Here is a 21118-nt window from a genome sequence, read left to right as displayed (position 1 = left end):
AGAGGGGAGATGACTTGGTAGATGTGGGGAAGGCAACTTGAGGGGACTGGGTCATTGAAATGGTTGTTGAGTTTGGTGGTTGCTAATGTTTTGGTGATGTCATTAGGATCGTAGAGTTTGAAAGTGGAGCAGTGAAGGGTGGAACTGAGGACCATATTAAATTGAGTGAGACAGGTTTGAGTGCCTTCATCTGCCAGAGGAAATATGCTGCCTATTATAAGTGAGCTACTATTATACTTTGAATCAAGTCTTGGTGTGCATCACAATTGTTTGTTTTTATCCATCGCAACGAGGACCGTATGATATTGTGTGTTACATATCTGAGCTTTTTCCTAGCACTGCGAGGACGATACCACTAGGCCTGTTGCAGAGTTGTGCTATTATCTAAACTACTGTTACCAAGAATGAACTTCTTTCCATCACATATAGGATTATATTACATAGTATATTACAATTTAATGTGGTTTATTAAGTACAATGATCACTAGATGCCTTGAAGTGTTACAAGATTGTTTGCCTTGATACATCACATTAAGTAGCACATCATGCTGTCTGTTAGTAATATGAGACAGTATCTATGTATAACAGAGGAAAATCTCATGCACTGTTTTACAAAGATGCATGCTTTAACCATCACCAAGAGGGCAATATCATTCAGTGCACTAAAACTGCCTGATGGTTTACCTCTTCATTTGTAATTCATTGACGAGAATTTGTGATGTGCTTGCATACCATCATAAGGCTGCCTTAAGATACTTCATAGAAACAGACCTGTTCCTCATTAAGACTGCATTCCAGTGAGAGACTGGTTCCCTATGTTGTCGGTAAATATGAATTGTTTATGAATTGTAGTCCCTCAAACTCATTACAGCATCACACTGCATGTTTTAACTCTGTGTGCTATTACACTGCACTCTGAAAGAAAAAAATCAAGTGCATGTTTTTATCCATCAGAATGAGGACTACATCATGGTAGGTGAATATTCATGTGACCATGTGTATAGCATGTGAGCTTTTATGTATTGCAGTAAAAGGGCACATCATGGCGCATGTTACAGAATTGTGTTGAGATTTTGAGATTATGCTCCTATGTTCACTTTTTCTTTTTGTTTTTTAAACTTTATTTCCAATTTTGTAAAATACAAAAGACAAAACCCCCCACGCAGGCATCATTAAAAACAGTTGTATACGGATCGACTGACTCATTATGGCGCATCACGGAATAGGACAACATCTGAAAACAAGGAAGTACATGTAGCATATTGAGCAGCATATTACGAGACTCGTGAGGAATACAGGCCAGGTCTCATGTCATGCACCCCGCAGGCAACATCTCAGTGGTATTCACCCCCCTCTCCCTCAGCCTATATTCACTTTAAGGGTTAAACTGAGGACCATATTAAATTGTGTGAGACAGGTTTGAGTGCCTTTGTCTGCCAGAGGAAATATGCTGCCTATTACTATGGTTGTTTTTTTTCTCCATCACAAGGAGGACCATATTAAGTTTTGTGTCACAATTGTGTGTTTTTATCCAGCACAATGAGGACCACATTTTAGTGTATTTTAGGCTTGTGTGCTTCTTCTGTCACAGAGTCATACCATGTTGCATTGATCAAGTTCATGTTAATGTAGCTATCATTAAAACACTACATTAATGTGATTTAGTGTTATTGCATATTCCTTTAACAGAAAGCTCCTTTAACAGTAAGCTGCTTTAACATTATGCTGTGTTTTTGTAGGGTGCATCATCTTGGGTAGCTCAAAAAAAGCTACATTGTATTTTATCTTGGAAATGTGTGTACTTATCCACTTATCCATCACAATTATGGCTCTATACAGACCTGTTACATAGGACATGAATTTATCTCCATCACAAAAAGGCCCTAGGGCTAATGTTGTGTGCCTTTATCTGACACAGGAACTATTATTGAGCCTATTACAGAGGTAAGTGATTTTATTCATCACAATGAGGACCGTATCAAGATGTGTGTCACAATTGTGTCTTTCATCAAACGCAGTGAGGACCACATTTTGGGCCATTCTAGACATGTGTGCTGCTTCTATCGCAGTAATATGTTGTACTGAACAGGTTCATGTTATTTTAGACATCGTAAAAAGTACCACATTAATGTGATTTAGTATTATCACTTATTACTTTAACAGAAAGCTCCTATAACATAATGCTGTATATTACCAATGTGTATGATCTTATGGATCTTATGGAACTAAATAAATTTACATTGTATTGTATCATAGAAATGTGGACACTTATCCATCACAATGACGGCTATATATAGGCCTGGTCAATAGAAAAGCATTTATCTCCAGTACTGAATAGCCCAAGGGCTAATATGCACAAATATACATGTACAATTTGAAAAAGACGACTATTGTATGTGAGTAAATATTTGTGTGGGTGTGGATAGTGATCTTCATGGGCTTTAGTGCTCTGCAAAGTACTTGTGTGCCTGCAAATGTGTTACTTTGTAACTGTCCACAAACATTTCTTCAGCCCATTCCCACCCAGGGAACAATCTGAGATTCACTTCTAATAAGTGCCGGAATAATGGGGTTTCAGAGTGGGAAGCGGAAGGAATCAGAATAAAAATTGGAGATGGCATAGATGAAGGGATCACTCAACAGGCAAATATGCATGCAGAAAGGAAATATTTAACTACTTCTACTTGATTCTACATAGTTCACATTTTTTTTACATTTATGCTTATTCAAGGAAAAATTATGTTCTCAAAAGAAAATGAGAAATAATGAAATACTGCTACTGCAGAAGCATATTAAGAATAATCAAGAGAACCTTTGCAAATAAAAAAAACAGCATGCTCGTGTAATCCAAGCAAACTAATAATCAATGACAATAAATATAGCACTTTGTATTGTGAATTAAAGAGGATCTAGAAGCCTTAAGGTATGTTGCTATTTGTATCACATCAGGGTCACAATCCCAATCATGCCAGTAGATTGCTCATTTCCTGCATAATGACCTTAGTTTTGAGTGTTACAGGTTTTTTTTGTGTTATATAAGTGTGCTACTATTATTTTACTTGGGATCACATTGTAGTGTGTCACAAATGGTTTTTGCTATTCATCACAACGAGGACCGTGTAATGTTGTGTATTACATATCTTAGCTTTTTCCCATCACAGCAATGACCATGCCACTGGGTCTGTTGCAAAGTTGTGCTATTATCTAAACTACTGTTGCCAAGAATAAACTTCTTTCAATCACAAATAGGATTATATTACATTATATTTTTGTCACCGGGTCGTCAAGGAAGGGGTTAAGCCCCGGTAGGAATCAACGTGCGACTTGGTTCTTTTATCCCTTTTATTAGGTATGGTTTGAATATGTTTTTATTTTTCACGTCCTAGTGCATCTGTTTACACAGCTAGTAGAGGTTAGGTATGAATACTGCTTCCGTTCTTCCTCTTATGAGGCCACCAGGTCAGTCATGGACTTGTATGTCCCTCGGTAAGAAAATAAGAAAACCACCGGTGAACGTCGGGACATCGACAATATGTAGAAGTGTAGAGGGCCAGTGCAGGGACTATCACCACAATCAAAGAAGCCACCACCACCAAGTGTAGTCCGGTTAACCCATCGGTTTAGCAGAGGTGTGCCCTCTACTTACTTTGCTGCCTTCCAGCCCAGTGCCCGTGAGCAGCCCGCAGCCGGACTGTATCTTGTTCAGTCACATTCCTCCTAGAGCGTGGCAGAGCGAAGCGTGAAACGGTTGGCCTCCTGGCGACTCCTCCTCTGCAGGGGTTACCTCCCCACTTGTTGCAGGCGATGAGGTCCCATTTCTCCTCCAAGCGCTCTGGTTCACCTGGCTCTCTCCGCGTTCTTCAGGTCTCACTTCTTCCTCAGCATCCGTTCCAACATCCATTTCCGCTTTCATCAGCGGGGCTCTCTCTTCCCATTGGTAAGGGGCAGAGACGTCATCCGTACTTGCTGACCGCCTTCTTCTTGGGTGTCAGAGTCTTGTTCCTTAAAGGGACAGACCGGAGAAAAAGCCTGCACACAGAGGAAGACTGCCTCATTCACCCTAGTCACCGGGGAGTATGGAATCTCCTCCAATAAGTCATCCTCGACCCTGTGACACAGCTACAAATTCATTTGAGTTCATCATGTGCATCAAGCACTAGATGTCTTAAGATACCTAATAGAAACAAACCTGTTCCTCATTGCATGTGCATTCCTGTGAGAGACTGGTCCCCTCTGTTGTCAATGAATATGAATTACATCACAGTGCGTGTTTTAACTCTGCGCTATAACACCTCACTCTGAACACAACATCTCACACATATTTTCATCCATCACAATGAAGACTGCATCGTGTTATGCAATTCATGTGACCATGTGTATAGCATGTGAGCTTTTATCCATTGCAAAAAGGAGCACATCATGACGCATGTTACAGTTTTGTGTTGATATTTTAAACGTGTAATACACACTGACACGACTTTATATATTTCAAGCATATGAACGTTTGTTCTGGACACTGAAAACCATTTCATACTGTGTGTCACAAGATTGTGCTCTTTGGTGCTTTACAATAGCTCCTATTTAAATGTGACCTATGGTCCGATAGGCAGTGGTGTAACTAAGAACCATATTAAATTCTGTACAACAGGTTTGTGTGCCTTTATCTATCACAAGAAATATTATGCTGCCTATTACAGAGATTGGTGTTTTTCCCATCACAATGAGGATTGTATAAAGATGTGTGTCACAATTGTGTGTTTTTATCCAACACAATGAGGACCACATTTTGGTGCATTTTGGACATGTGTGCTTCTTCTATCACAGAGTCACATCAATCAATCAATCAATCAATCATTTGTAATGCGTATTACATACCTGTGAGGGTCTGAAGGCGCTGGGGGGGCGCTACTGATCGAACAACCAGGTCTTAAGTACCCTCCTGAAGGTCAGCAGGTCTTGGGTCTGTCGTAGGTTCGGTGGGAGGGTGTTCCATGTCTTGGCGGCGAGGTGGGAGAAGGATCTCTCACCGGTGGTTGTTCTTTGGATGCGCGGGATGATGGCGAGTGAGAGGTCGGCTGAGCGGAGCTGGTGGTTAAGGTAGTAGAAGGAGAGCCGTCTGTTGAGGTAGGCTGGGCCGGTCTTGTGGAGTGCCTTGTGTGCGTGGATGAGGAGCTTGAAGGATATTCTCTTGTTGATGGGGAGCCAGTGCAGGTTTCTCAGGTGGGGAGTGATGTGACCGTTGCGTGGTACGTCAAGGATCAGTTGTGCCGAGGCATTTTGGATACGTTGTAGTCGTTTGATGAGCTTGGTCGGGGTTCCCATGTAGAGGGCGTTTCCGTAATCGAGTCTGCTGCTGACGAGGGCCTGGGTGACTGTCTTTCTTGCATCTGTCGGGATCCATCCGTAGATCTTGCGGAGCATGCAGAGGGTGTTGAAGCAGGAGGAGGAGCCGGCGTTGACTTGCTTGGTCATTGACAGCGTTGAGTGGTGGATGATTCCCAGCTTGCGTGCGTGGTCCGTGGGTGTCGGGGCTGCCCCCAGTGCCGTCAACCACCAGGAGTCGTCCCAGCTGAAGGGTTGGAGCTGAGGATGAGGACCTCCGTCTTGTCCGAGTTCAGCTTCAGACGGCTGGTCTTCATCCAGTCGGCGACGGCCTTCATTCCTTCGTGGAGGTTGGCTTTGGCGGTGATGGGGTCCTTGGTGAGGGAGAGGATCAGCTGAGTGTCGTCGGCGTAGGAGATTATGTTGAGGTCGTGCTGTCGGGCTACGTGTGCGAGCGGAACCATGTAAATGTTGAACAGCGTCGGGCTGAGGGAGGATCCCTGGGGTACACCGCAGATGATCTCGGAGGCTTTGGAATGGAATGGGGGGAGGCGGACGCTCTGGGTTCTGCAGGAGAGGAAGGAGGTGATCCAATCCAGAGCCTTGTCTCGGATCCCTGCGGCGTGGAGGCGTGCGCGTAGTGTGCGATGGCAGATGGTGTCGAAGGCGGCAGAAAGGTCTAGGAGGTTGAGTGCTGTGGTCTCGCCATTGTACAGCAGGGTCCTGATGTCGTCGGTGGCGGCGATGAGGGCAGTCTCTGTGCTGTGGTTGCTGCGGAACCCTGACTGGGAAGGGTCCGGATTCTGTTTTCTTCGAGGTATCGGGTTAGCTGCCTGTTGACGGCTTTCTCGATGACCTTGGCTGGGAAGGGGAGCAGAGAGATGGGCCGGAAGTTCTTGAGGTCTCTTGGGTCTGCCTTAGGTTTTTAGGTCTCGCCTGCCAATGCGCTTGCGCATTGCTGGCGAGAATTATAGTAAGTGGAAAAGAAAAGTCTACCAAAACGGCTGCGGATCCCATACAGTTCATGTGAGACAGGCGCGTGCACGTCAGCCACATAACACACCACCATTTGTCTGTGCCTCGGCATCAGACATCAAAGGCTGCCGCTCCCCCTCCCCCCCTCGTGCACATCGCGCACCACCATTTGTCTGTGCCTAGGCATCAGACTTCAGAGCATCAGAGCTTGTTATCTCATTCCCTTCCGCACATACTCTTAAATACGTTTCCACTTAAATCTTTGCCTACCCATATCAATTCAGCTTTTTAAGGCTCTCAACATCTGTCACAAGGCTCCCTCCTACACTCACCATTAGGAATCACTACCTTCCTTTTATTTATTTATTTTATGCGTTTTTATATAGCACGGACCCATTTGCTGCCATTAGTCAATGCCCTCCTCCTCCCCTTCACCTCTTAACTCGCCAGCCACTGGGAGTTGGGATGGGAACAGCGTGACAGCGCTTCTCTTTGTCGGCAAAGCCAACCGTTTACCTTTAATGTGCTATTATTGCATGCACTCATTATTTCTGCATGTTTGTCTGTATATGCGCTAGGACACGTAATGCCATACCTGCTTTTTTCTTATTAATAAGGCGGACGAAAGGTACGGACCGTGCAAATCAGCTCATACGAACGTAAAATGTTTAAAACAAGCGCAAACAGCTTGAAAGGGACGAGCAGCATCCCTATTCATGCAGTAGTTACAGGCAGTGCAAATCTACTCGTACGCACATAACATGGAAAGCATCCAGCGTAACTCGCTTCAAATGATGGAGCAGGGAAGCCCAATGGCTCAAAATCTAGCTCAGTGCGTTAAGAGCTCACTACTGAAATCAGTGTGCAACCTGCACGTCTTGGGTTCATATGTATCCTCCCTACTCTTGCTCTGCTTTTCATCTCCCTCAAGCCTATAAAAGAAGTACCATTATTTTGGGCAACAGTGACCGCTACTACTAGTAGTGTTATGAGAGCAAGCACTACACGTATTATGATTATTAATGATTAGGTGTGCAAACTGAACACGGGACGTATTACACACTTGTCAGTTTTCCTTATCTTGATTTAAATATAAATTGACGCCAGTGATACGTGCTATTTTTATCACTTTTATAAGGATGTCTGCTTGGAGAAGTGTGGCTCAGGGGTTAGAGGCAGCAGACCTGGAAACTGAGATCGGTCCTGGACCAGGGTTCAATTCCCCGCCTCGGCGGGTCTTGGGCTAAAAATTCCACGGACTCGATAATTCTCGCCCCGGTGCCTCCTCGACTCACGGGTTCACACTCTGCGACTCTGGGCAATAGCTTGCTTAATCTCCACAACGGCCCCTCGTGGCGGGATGCCTGACTTTCACCTTGTGGATACCCTGCTATCTCACAGGGGAATACCAGGAAGGGTTCCCTAAGCAAGCGCCGGGAAACCCACTGCGGGTAGCTGTGCGCTATATAAGCTCAACTACATTTACAATCCTTTGAATACCCCGCCCCCCCCCCCATGACCCACTGTTAGCAAACTTCTTAGTGTGTCATTGACCCCCAGGGCCCAATGTTAGCACCCTTCTTAGTGTCACATTGACCCACAGTATGAGATGTTTTCCCTTGTGTCTGCTCCATAACCTTTGAATGCCCCCCCACCCCTGACTCACTGTTATCACCCTTTTTAGTGTCAAATTGACACCCAGGGGCACAGCTCTCTACACCCCTCTCTCTACACCCCTCTGTCTACACCCTCTCTCTTTACACCCCTCTCTCTCTACACCCCCCTCTCTCTCTCTCTACACCCCTCTCTCTCTCTCTACACCCCTCTCTCTCTCTCTACACCCTCTCTCTCTACACCCCTCTCTCTCTATACCCCTCTCTCTCTCTACACCCCTCTCTCTACACCCCCTCTCTCTCTGCTCGCCTCTCTCTGCCCCCTCTCTCTACACCCCTTTCTCTCTACACCCCTTTCTCTCTACACCCCTTTCTCTCTTCCCCCCTCCCTCTCTACACCCCTCTCTCTCTACACCCCCCTATCTCTACACCACTCTCTCTCTATACCCTCTTTCTACACCCCTCTCTCTCTACACCCCTCTCTCTACACCCCCTCTCTACACCCCTCTCTCTCTGCACCCCTCTCTCTACACCCCTTTCTCTACAGCCCTCTCTCTGCACCCCACTCTCTCTGCACCACACTCTCTCTGCACCACACTCTCTCTGCACCACACTCTCTCTCCACCACACTCTCTCTGCACCACACTCTATCTGTACCCACTCTCTCTGCACCCCACTCTCTCTGCACCCTACTCTCTCTGCACCCCACTCTCTCTACAGCCCTCTCTCTATACCCCACTCTCTCTACACCCCTCTCTCTCTACACCCCTCTCTCTCTCTACACCCCTATCTCTACACCCCTCTCTATCTCTACACCTCTCTCTCTACACACCCCTCTCTCTATCAACCTCACTCTATCTATCTATCTATCTTTCTATCTGCCTCACTCTATTGCCCTCACTCTATCTATCTATCTATCTCTCTCTCTCGCCCTCACTCTATCTATCACCCTCACTCTATCTATCACCCTCACTCTATCTATTGCCCTCACTATCGATCTGTTACCCTCACTCTGTCTATCGCCTTCACTCTATCTTTCGCCCTCACTCTATCTATCTATCTATCGCACTCACTCTATCTATCTATCGCCCTCACTCTATCTATCTATCTATCTATCTATCTATCTATCTATCTATCTATCTATCTATCTCCCTCACTCTATCTATCTATTTATCGCCCTCACTCTCTCTATCGCCCTCACTCTATCTATCGCCCTCTATCTATCTATCACCCTCACTCTATCTATCTATCGACCTCACTCTATCTATCAACCTCACTCTATCCATTGTCCAGTTTGCGCAATATAAAACTTTATAAATAAATAAAATATCTATCTATCGCCCTCCCTCTATCTATCTGTCTATCGCCCTCACTCTATCTATCGCCCTCCCTCACTCTATCTATCGCCCTCCCTCTATCTATCTATCGCCCTCCCTCTATCTATCTATCTATCTATCGCCCTCCCACTATCACCCTCCCTGCTTCTATCTATTGCCCTCCCTCCCTTTATCTATTGCCCTCCCTCTATCTATCTATCGCACTCACTCTATCTATCGCATCACCACCGCATCACTCAGCACCCCCCTGATGCATCATCACTCAGGGATACCGCAACATCACTATGCGCTAACACAGCATCAATCTGTGCAACCATTCAACAACAACTGGTTCAAATATGTTCTCTCCATCTTTCAAGCTTTATTACAAATGTTACAAATGTCACAAACATATTCTTCACAAGTTATTTACACAAGTTTAAGCTATTGCCATTATAAATTACAATAACTTTTATTTAAGTATTAATTATTTTAAAAAAAAAAATGCCTTTGTTATTTGTAATTTCAATACATCTAAGTCACATAAATACAGCACATATTGCATTACAAATGCTATAGGTGTCACATTTGCGAAAGCTAAAACTATTGGCATTGTAAATGACAAAGCTATTAATTTAGCTATTTTCAAAACCAACACATAAATACAAAATTTGTCATTTACAATACCAATAGCTCAAACTTTCCTAATGCGAGACCTATTGCATTGCAAATGCTTGTTTGATTAGGTCGTTGTTCTCGGCGGGCTTCCAGATCTCTGGAAAGGTAGCGGTCTCGAGGGAGAGATTGATGACGTTGCGCAGGTGGGGTGCGATGAAGCTGCTTGCTCTGTTGAAGGCGTGATGCGGGAATGGGTCTGACGGAGAGCCTGAGTGGATTGTGTGCATGGTCTTGATGGTGTCATCGATGCTCACGTCATGTTGTATTGAAAAAGTTCATGTTAATTTATCCATCATTAAGAGTACCATATTATCATTATTCCTTTAACACTAAGTGCCTTTCCGACTAAGCACTATATTACAAATGTGTAACTCAAAGAGAACTACATTGCATTTTATCTTGGAAATATGTGTACCTATCCATCACAAATATGGCTATGTAATGGCCTGGTCTATATGGCATACATTTATCTCAATTCCAAGAAAGACAAAGTGCTAATGCGCACAAAGTACATGTGTACACTTGGAAAAAGATTTAAAAACTTACAGCTATCTATGTGAATAAATATTTTTATGTGGGTATGTAGAGAAATTTTAAGGGCTTTATTGCCTTACAAAGTTTACGTGTGCCTGCAAACTTGTGAGTTTGTAACTGTCCACAAACACTTTCTCTGCCGATCACCACTCGGGGAACAATTTAAGATACACTTCTAACAAGAGGTGGAATAAATTTTATTTCCAGAGTGGGAATAGGAAGGAATTTCGGAGATGGCATAGATGAGATTACTCAACAGTGAAACATGTTTTTCAAATGTTACTTCTTCCACTTGCTTCACAATATTTCCAAACATTTAAACATGTTCAAGGAAAAATGGGATTCTCAAAAGAAAATGAAGAGTAAGGAAACCCTAGTGCTACTGTGCATAAAGTATATGTGTAGACTTAGAAAAGATTGACTAGCATGTAGATTTCTATGTGAGTACATTTACTGGACTTTAGAGCCCACGCTGCTTTGCCTGATTACTGCGCCAAGAGGCGCCGCCGCCATTCTCTCGCACCCGGAGGTGCATAAAGGTGCTCGCGGCTACCGCTTCGCAGGAACCGCTTTACTGGACTTCAGAGCCCACACTGCTTTGCCTGATTACCCCGCCAGGAGGCGCCACCGCCATTCTCTCACGCCTGGAGGCGCATAAAGGTGCTTGCGGCTCCCTCTTAGCGGGCGCGGGCCAGGCCAAGGGGGGCCTGTTTGAGCCCGTTAGAGACCGGATGAGGCCAGGCTCACTCACAAAAGCCAGTCATAATCAGAAGGTCATTTCAATTTGACATACGGTTGGTCTAGGGAAAAGTGTTATTAATTGGGAAGGTGGAATTTATTAAGTTGTTTTTTTGACCTCCCATCATTTCAGAAGCTTAGTGAGGATGAATTGGCGTGAGGGCAAGGGAAGATCTGCACAGCCCTCTGGCAGCGTGGTGGGGACTTTGGATCAGTTTTTAATTAGAGCCATCTCTGTCCTTGCTCAGGAGATAGCACTGACAGAGCGTCGTGAGTCTCTTGATCTACAAACAACTAAACGATCCTCTCTGGGCGCCCTGGCTTGTGCTCGTACCCCTGATTGCTCCTTGGTTGCAGTTCCTGATTCTCCCGTCATAGTAAGTGACCCTGGATTGTCTCAAAATGAACCATCGGAAAAACAAGGCGGACAGGGAACACATAATATTACGCCATCTGTTGAACTGGTTGCGACGGTTACTGTAAATACCCGAAGCAGTCCACCCCCAAGTATTGCTACAAGATCTGGACCTCATGGTAAAACTAACTCCTCTGCCGTACCCTCAGACTCTTCACAAAAGAGGAAGCGGGGAGGGGGCCCACAGAGACAAACTGGCAAAAATTAAAAAGATTAATAAAAATGGAGAAACTGTAGCATCGCCATCTCTAACAACGGTGTTTTCACAGCCAAGTTTGCCACCGGACTCGACTTTAGATCTTCTAGGCGATTCCCCTGACAAAGTCAATGATGTTATGTGGTCCAAATTGGGTAATTTAATTGCATCATCTCTGTCTCCAATAATGCATAGGCTCTCTAAAATTGAGGAAGGATTAACCGATTTTGAACTGAAGGTTATGAATAACCTTTCTAACCTAGAGGGTTTTTTAGCCTCTAGAAATAGGTTAATGGTTAATACATCTAATGAGCTAAGCAACGTGGTACTTGGGAACTCCATTCCTCCTAAATCTCTCGTAGCGAGGCAAATACCCTCAACATCGTCGGTACCTGGGATGAATGAGGATGTTGTGGGTAATCATGATGTTGGTTTAGTGCATGTGGGTGTTAAAAGGGTTGAGCAAGGGGTTAATCTTAGTGGCCCTACTCAGGCTAGCTTTTGTAGTCAGGAAGGGGAGGAAAGTGGTCCATGTGTGGGGACTGTGGGTGATAAAGCACCAAGCTTGATATCGGGGCCTCAGCGTCGAAAACCGCAGCAGACGTTTGAGGGTGTGGATAATAGTCTAGCCTTGGAGGGCTCTCAGGTCTTGCATCTTCCTCCAGCTGCTGCCCCTTTGGCAGTGATCTTGCGGAATATCCCAGTTTCACAGGAAGGACAGTTAGGAACTACAGATCAGCTGATGGCCAAAACTATGTAGTGGCTCACAACTAAATTGGAGCATGTCGGGGTTTGGGATTAGAACATCTGTAATCAGATTATCATGGCTAGATGTTATGCTTGGATAGGACATTCTAGGAAGGACTTGAGAGGGGACTGCATAGTTGCCAACTTTAATAACGAGCAGGTTGTGAGATTTCTGCTGGACCGTATAGGGAGTATTAATTTAGAGGATCATTTCAGTAAGATCTCTCTTTTGCCATTAGGGTTTTTTTATAGACGCCATTTTATTTGGAAAGGGTGGTCAACCGGATTTACCGGAGAGCACTGTAGGGTCCTACCAAGAGACCACCCTTTCTAAATCTAGTTAACAGATTTGCCACATTGTCCGGTCTAGATGGTTGTGATTGACTACAACCTCTAAGTCCCCCACTGTTGGAGAACATCATCGTTCGGTCTCCCTCTTCTCCTGCGATTAACTTGCCTACCCAGCTAGATACATTAAACTATGCAGGGAGGAGTATGAGTCAGATAACTAAAGCTAGGGAGGCTAGCACTGATAGTTGCAAGAAAGGGTCTGTCACAGAAGTTGAGACGGATCCTTCTAGCTATCCTCAGAACGAATGCCTCCATATAATGACATGGAATGTTGCTGGGGCTAGGCATAAACTGCAGGATGTAAATTGGCTTACAAGCATCTAACTCTGCGATGTGGTTTTATTACAAGAGACTTGGCTCACAGATAATTTCATCGTAAACGGGTTTAAGACGATTTCAACAAATGTTATCCCCTCAAAGGCAGGTAGGGCTATAAAAGGAGCGGACGTGAGGATAGGGGTAATATTTACACCTTTGAAGGAGTAAGATCATCCTCATGTATTGATCACTTTATCACCTCAATAAGCCTTCGGTCCCTAATAGCTGAATTTTTTGTCTCCCCAAGTTTATTGAATGATCATCATCCTGTGCTGATAACCTTAAAATCTCCCTTTTTAAAACAACCGGAAGCAAGTACCCATGCTATGGATATAAAGACACAGGGCGAGAATGGGATCTCAATCAAATGGGCTGCCGTTGACCCAGAAGCTTTTACAAATAGGATCCTATTAAAAATTAATGATCATGTTTTAACCTGCCCTGATAATTCCTCAAATAGTATGGACATAGTTAAGGCTTTTTAAAGTATTTCTACTGCAATTTCTGATAATTTGCGAAAGAATCCTAAAACAGATGTTTCGCATTCCCCAAGATGGTTTGATAATCAATGCTCTAGATTAAATAGAGATTTAAAGTCTGCAATAAAAACATCTGGCGTAATATGGAGGAGGACAGTATCCTACGGAAGTCATATAAAGAAGCCCTTACCCGAAGAAACTCGGAGATTATGGATAATGATTGGGAGAATCTGATCAAAGCTGCCGATCTTAAAGATTCGGCCCTTTTTTGGAAAACATTGGATCAACCTTTCTTTAAAGATTTCCAATCAGTAAAAATTGATATGGTAGTGACCCCAGCGGATTGGTTAATCCACTTTGAAGCAATTTTTTATGAAACTGATCAGGGTTTTTTAAATAAAGAGGATAAATCCGTCATAATCTTAAAAAACACCAAAATAGGGAGTATCAGTCAAGATGAAATTGTAACAGCCCTTAAGAATAGCGCTAGTGGCAAAGCGGCTGGCCCCGACGGAGTCCCAATTGATATATTTAAATCTAATATGGATTTTTGGGTACCCGTTGTGTACACATTTTTTAATGCAACAATTGATGGGGTGGTACCTGCCACTTGGGCAGAGAGTCTGATAGTCCCCATTTTCAAAAAGTGGAATAGGAGTAGTGCCAATTGCTATTGCCCAATACCTTTGCTTGACTCTACTTCTAAAGTAATGGCAAGAATGCTGTTGGCCAGCCTAGAGCAATGGGTAGAAGAAAAGAACATCTTATCTGTAGCTCAGTATGGCTTCAGACGAGGTGTTGGGGAGGTCGAACAGTTTCTGGACTTAGAACTAATAGGGGAACTTTACCTGTTGCTTGTACTTGCTCCTGAGGGCCGGGCATTGCTCTGCTTCATCATCTTGGCCGGGCTTGGCTGCGCCGAGCCCCGCATTCCTGTGGCAGCACCTGTGGGCCGGGCTTTGCTCCGCTTACTCCTCCGGCCGGGCTTGGCACCGCCGGGCCCCTTCCACTCCTGTGACTACATCTCCCAGCAGCCCCACTAGCGGCCAGGGCGCTGCGGACGTCACACGGAAGCGCCAAGAGGCACATAAAGGCTCACTTGGTGCTGAGTCCGGGGGGAACTTTACCTGCTGCTTGTACTCGCTCCTGAGGGCCTGGCATTGCTCTGCTTCATCATCTTGGCCGGGCTTGGCTCCGCCGAGCCCCGCATTCCTGTGGCAGCACCTGTGGGCCGGGCTTTGCTCCGCTCGCTCCTCCGGCCGGGCTTGGCTCCGCCGGGCCCCCTCCACTCCTGTGACTACACCTCCCAGCAGCCCCACTAGCGGCCAGGACGCCGCGGACGTCACACGGAAGCACCAAGAGGAGCATGAAGGCTCCCTTGGTGCCGAGTCCGGGGGGAACTTTACCTGTTGCTTGTACTCACTCCTGAGGCCCGGGCATTGCTCTGCTTCATCATCTTGGCTGGGCTTGGCCCCGCCGAGCCCCGCATTCCTGTGGCAGCACTTGTGGGCCGGGCTTTGCTCCACTCGCTCCTCCGGCCGCGCTTGGCTCCGCCGGGCCCCTTCCACTCCTGTGACTACACCTCCCAGCAGCCCCACTAGCGGCCAGGACGCCGTGGACGTCACACGGAAGCGCCAGGATGCGCATAAAGGCTCCCTTGGTGCTTAGTCCGGGGGAACTTTACCTGTTGCTTGTACTCGCTCCTGAGGGCCGGGCATTGCCCTGCTTCATCATCTTGGCCGGGCTTGGCTCCGCCGAGCCCCGCATTCCTGTAGCAGCACCTGTGGGTCGGGCTTTACTCCGCTCGCTCCTCCGGCCAGGCTTGGCTCCGCCGGGCCCCTTCCACTCCTGTGACTACACCTCCCAGAAGCCCCACTAGAGGCCAGGACGCCGCAGACATCACACGGAAGCACCAGGAGGCGCATAAAGGATCCCTTGGAACCTCGTCCCGCGGGACTCGCACGGGAGCGCGCCGGGAGAAGACCGGGACAAGGGTGGGGCCGTCTGCAGCCGTCCTAGGCAGATCGAGGCAGGGCAGGGTCCCGCCCCTTACATGTGAGAACTTGAACCACCCATATCAAAAAAAAAAAAGGTACTGTGCTCATTCGTCAAGTTGACTGTTCCCTGATACACAAGATGGTGTTGGGCCACCTTCGAGTTGTTGGATATTATCCCATTTACCAGGGAAAGTTGTAGCTAGCAATGGGTAAAAGGAAGGTAATGGAGGGGGGGGAGCCCTTGCCATTACAACAAAAAAAGGAAGAAGTCAAAAAGTCGCTACATGCTGCCGCTAATGGTGTTATGTCAAGCATCGAATCTATTGTTGAAGATTGTGAGGACATTCTATTGACGGCTCCTACCTTAAGAAATGTGGATAACCCTGATCCCCTGGTCGACGGTTTACTGCAGATAAAGAGCAAAGTGATCCTAGCTATTTTTTCTAAAAGATCAAAATCCAAGTGCTCAGTAGATGATATGCATTCTAACCCTGCTAGCCCCATTGAGGTAAATGTTACAGAGGCATTAAGAGGGGCAAACATGAGTGCTAATGCCGAACTTCCAGCTATATCAACTGGGAATATAGACAGGTCCTCGCAGGTGATTGCATGTGAAATGGGCATCACTTGTACTAATCGCTTTTCAGTGTTGGAATGGGAATCAAGGGAATTAAGTGAGGTCTTATCACAAGGGCTGGGGGGGACTGTGGAGGCTGTGAATAGTCCAGGTGAATGCTCCAGATGTTTGAATTTTAATAATTTAATCATGATGAAAATGGAAAGCCTGGTAAGGGATATATATCTATTATTAAGAAATTCATGATGGACTTTACAAAACGGGAGGAACTACACATAACAAACACTCTACACCCAGTGTTAGTGTCCAACCCGGTAAAAGGAAGCCCCTATCTTGCGATCGGCCCCACCAAACCAAACAGCAGGAGCGGCCCTATCTAAACCCAATACACGAACAGCCCCATTATGTGTCTCCAAAACTGTAGTAGAGTTCCGACCCAAAATCCCAGCTCATAACCCCCTAGCTAAAATACCCGCCAGGCAAAACACCTCGGGTTCATATGCCGAAGTAGCAAAATTGAGGGGGTCAATATCACAATGCAGGGTCCTGCAGGGGGATAATAAATATTATAGTGACATGGCTGAAACAACTAATTGGAGTAACAAACAGATAAACACACCATACAGATCCCCTTGTGGTATTGTCTACATGACCGGGGTCACCAAGCTTGGAGCTGCTAACACTTATGAGAACAGTGAATTCATACGCAATAAAGCCATTGCGCAGATCAGTCATTATGGAGGATATGTTTAATGTTAAAAGAATTTCCTTGCCTAGTTCATCAACAGACTGTATTGAGATATAGTTTGGTAACACAGCAATTGCAGAGAACCTAGTAGCCCTACAGTATAGGACATGCCCCCCTAGGAATTGTAACATACAAATCAGACACGCACCTCTATGGTCTAAATCTAGGCCCGAGGACACATCGGGTCTAAACAACATAGACTGACCATTAAAGGATAACTATCTGAATAGTGTAACACAAACACACAATATGTGGAAGCCCGAACGTCAGACCAATTTCACCACAAGCCTTATAGATAGGCTATAAAGATTAATGATGAGGTTGTTCCTCGGGGGGAAGAAAGGTCTAATGAAGTGGTCAACGCTCAATATCCCCTAACAACAGCAGTTGGAAGACTAGCTTCAGAAGTAGTTCACACAGAGAGGGTTACAAACACAAACATGATTAAATTGCTTTCCTGGAACATAGCTGGGCGTCATAAAAATATGGCAAATCCAGAATGGAAAGAATTCATAGATACGTTCGACATCTGTATGTTCCAGGAAACATGGAGCATGTCTCCCCTATATAAATGCAGATATTCCACCCACTTTATTCCGGCAATTAGTTCAGGGAGAGGTCGCCCATCGGGAGGACTGCACGTATGGTTTAGTGTGGCTTTGAATTGGGCACTTACTGCGCATACTTTACAGTCGCAGGACATACTACATATCTCCACTAAGGGCTCCCATATTGGAAGCTCGATGGAGCTGTTTAATGTTTATGCTATAGGTTCCCCAGGAGGTCAAACTTCACCCACTATAGCCTTACTCGAGGTGGCGCTAGCAGGTATCCCCCCATTGCCTAGCATTATTGTAGGGGGAGATTTTAACTATACATATGAACCCTTAAGTAAAGAAGATCTCCTGGGACTTAACGAAGAGGATTCTAGACAGTCCATCCCGCCTCTAACTATAGCGCCAATCAGAAAATGGACGCCAAGAGCGATCCAAATAAATTCCCTAACACTAGAATATAACCTACGTACCCTGAACGGTAGGACAACCTCAGACCCAAATGGTATGATGACCTATAACAGATTTAGTTGTCCATCCCGTATTGATTACATTCTGCTCGATACCGGTTCCTGGAACAGACTAGTTGACATGGAAGTCAGACAGTCACAGGATAGCAATCATAATCCACTTTGCATGGAAATAAGATGGGGTAATGAGAGGGAAGCATTAAATGGCCCACTTATGATCACAAAAGAAGTAGTTCCATCTAATTGCAAACGCAGATTAAAGTGGAACAGGGTGATGTGCCAAGAAGATATTTTGATCCGTATTAAAGAACTAGTAGAGGCAGAAACTAGGGAACTCCTATCCCATACCTCCGCCCAGTCAACCGAACAAAGTCGGAATTTTATAGACTCCTACAAGAGTCTAATAGAGAAAATTGGTTAATTCTTCACTATAAGAGATACTAGTGGACCAAGGAAGAAGAATCCACCAAAAAGTGGCACCCTATGGTATACAACAGGTTGTAGAGAAAAGAGAAGGGCTATAGCAAACGCCATTAGGAGAAAGGACGCTATAGCAGTTAGGACGGCTAGAAGGGAATATAGCGATTGCATTAAAAGTGCAAAGAAGGACTGGGAGGATGAATATTGGCAACAACTTAAGATCGCTGCCAGTTCGAAAAACTCTACCCTGTTTTGGAACTTGATAAACAAACTTGACAGGAGAGGAGTAGAGCTCCTCCCTAACCATATAACTGAGCAACAATGGCATTCCCATTTTTCAAATCTGTATTGTGGCGAAGATGATTTAGTTCAATTATGGAGGGTACACAATGACTTTATTAATGAGGAACTTACACCTGTAGAACAATTTGTAGACCGAGAAGTTTCTGATGCTATCAGGAGCATAACCCCCCTCTAAAGCGGCAGGCCCGGATGGGTTACCGGGCGATCTATACATACATGACCCTAAGCTGTGGTCTGATTTTATTGCTCCTCTAATGAATAGAATCCTTCATGGATCCTTCATGGTCCCTGACTCGTGGAGGGGCACTGAAGTTGTTACTTTCCATAAGAAAGGCGATAGGGAGGACCCTGCCAACTACAGGCCGATTAGTTTAATCGACGCTGCTCAGAAAATAATTGGCAGGATCATTATAAATAGAGTAGGTATGTGGCTAGAGGAGGGGAATATACTGTCCCACTTCCAGGCGGGTTTCCGCCAGAATGTGGGTACTATGGACCAGGTTTTCAGGTTTTGGGCAATATACTAGAAATCAGTAACCATTATGAAGGGGAATTTATATCTGGCCTTCATAGACCTCAAAAGGGCCTTTCATTTGGTGCCTCGTGATAAACTCTGGAGGGTGCTGCTGGAAATGGGGTTCCCGCGTTACCTCCTGGAGTTTATAGTTAAACTTCACGAAGATAATTATGCTAGAATTAGATGGCGGAATCAGAGACAGCTAACAGGGAGGGTGCCTGTGGATAGGGGGGTACGCCAGGGCTGTGTGATGGCCCTGACATTGTTCTCCCTCTTTATCAATGGGGTGGTAGACCATTTGAGGGAGGACAATGCCGATGCCCCTGTCCTGGCGGGGGAGAAAACACCAACCCTCCTCTTCGCAGATGACACCCTCCAAAACCCCTTCGGGGCTGCAGAAACTACTGGACAGATTCAGTCTATTTTGCGATGAACGCAGGCTGACCATTAATACATCCAAAACCAAGTTAATGGTGCTGCCCCCTTCAAAAAAAGCAAAGAAAATTAATATCACCCTTAATGGGTCGCCTCTTGAGGTGGTGGAGGATTTTGACTACCTGGGAATCAGGATTAACAATAGAATGAAATGGAACTCCCATGTTGCCAAGATGCTGCTAAACCTCAAGAGAGTCTCGGGAGCCAGTCTGAGGAGTCAGCGTATGTCAGTCAGCAGGCCTATAGCCCGGGCTCTAGCTGTATATGAAGGGAAGGTGCTGTCCTCCGCAGTCTATGGGTTGGAACTGTGGGGCTGCGAAAATGTCACCGTTCTGGCTAGAGCAGAGAATAAGTTTATAAGGGACTTAGTTGCCGTTCCTATCTCAACCCCATTGAAGCCCCTTTTTCATGATATGGGCAAACGCTCCATTTTAGACATAGTACTCCTTCGCCCTGTGCTGTTCTGGGTGCGCCTGAGAAGGACCCCAGAACTAGCAAATTACGCCCTGGTGATGGACGAACTGATAGCCTTGAATAGTGCGAATAAGATCCAGTGGCTAAACAAATTGTGGCAAATGGTCATGAAGCTGGGATTGGCTGAATCCTGGACCTCACAGTCCCCTCCTCCAAAGCAAGTTGTTAAGAAAATCTACTGGGAGTGGGTACACACTGAGGAACAGAAGAGTACACAATTGGAAGCTCTAACCACACAATTTTTGGAGCATAAGCCCACTAGGAGGTTTGAACCATTATTAGATTTCATCCAAATACCAAAAGACAGATACATTTTTTTTAAAATGAGGTATGGGACACTACCCCTTAACAAATTTATTAGGGGATGGAAAGGAACACGGGTCTCAAATGGCACCTGTCCAAGCTCTCCATGTGAGACCGAATCCCTACCACACTTTCTGTTTGGTTGCAAAGCATACAAGAGGGCGAGATCGCGATGGTTGAAGCCAGTATGCAGGGAGTTGGGGGTTAGAGATTTTAGGGTCGCCCTCCGCATTCTCTTAACGGATACAACATCTTTATTTGTTGTATGCGGAGTTGCAAAGTACCTATCAAGTGCATGGCTCACTCGCACCAGATTGCTAAATACTAATAAAGTATAGATCCTGCATGTACAGAAAGCCCATATGTATATTACCGTTGTTGCACTTTAGTACCGCTATCAGAGTTGTTTTAAAAGTGTAAATAATATTTGTATTGGTTTTTATCTTATGAATTGTACATTTTTATCATGTATGCCATTAACTTGAATGTTTGTACTTTTATGATATGATTATATCGAATAAAGTATTACAACAATAATAGGAAAATACACCTTCGCTAGGGAAGGATACTTGCACCTTTGCTTTGTAGATTTGTCAAGTGCATTTTATGGGAGACGTTGGGAGGGATGGGAGCCCCGG

This window comes from Lissotriton helveticus, chromosome 7, assembly GCF_964261635.1.
Source record: "Lissotriton helveticus chromosome 7, aLisHel1.1, whole genome shotgun sequence".
NCBI lineage: Eukaryota > Metazoa > Chordata > Amphibia > Caudata > Salamandridae > Lissotriton > Lissotriton helveticus.
This window is presented reverse-complemented; position numbering follows the sequence as displayed.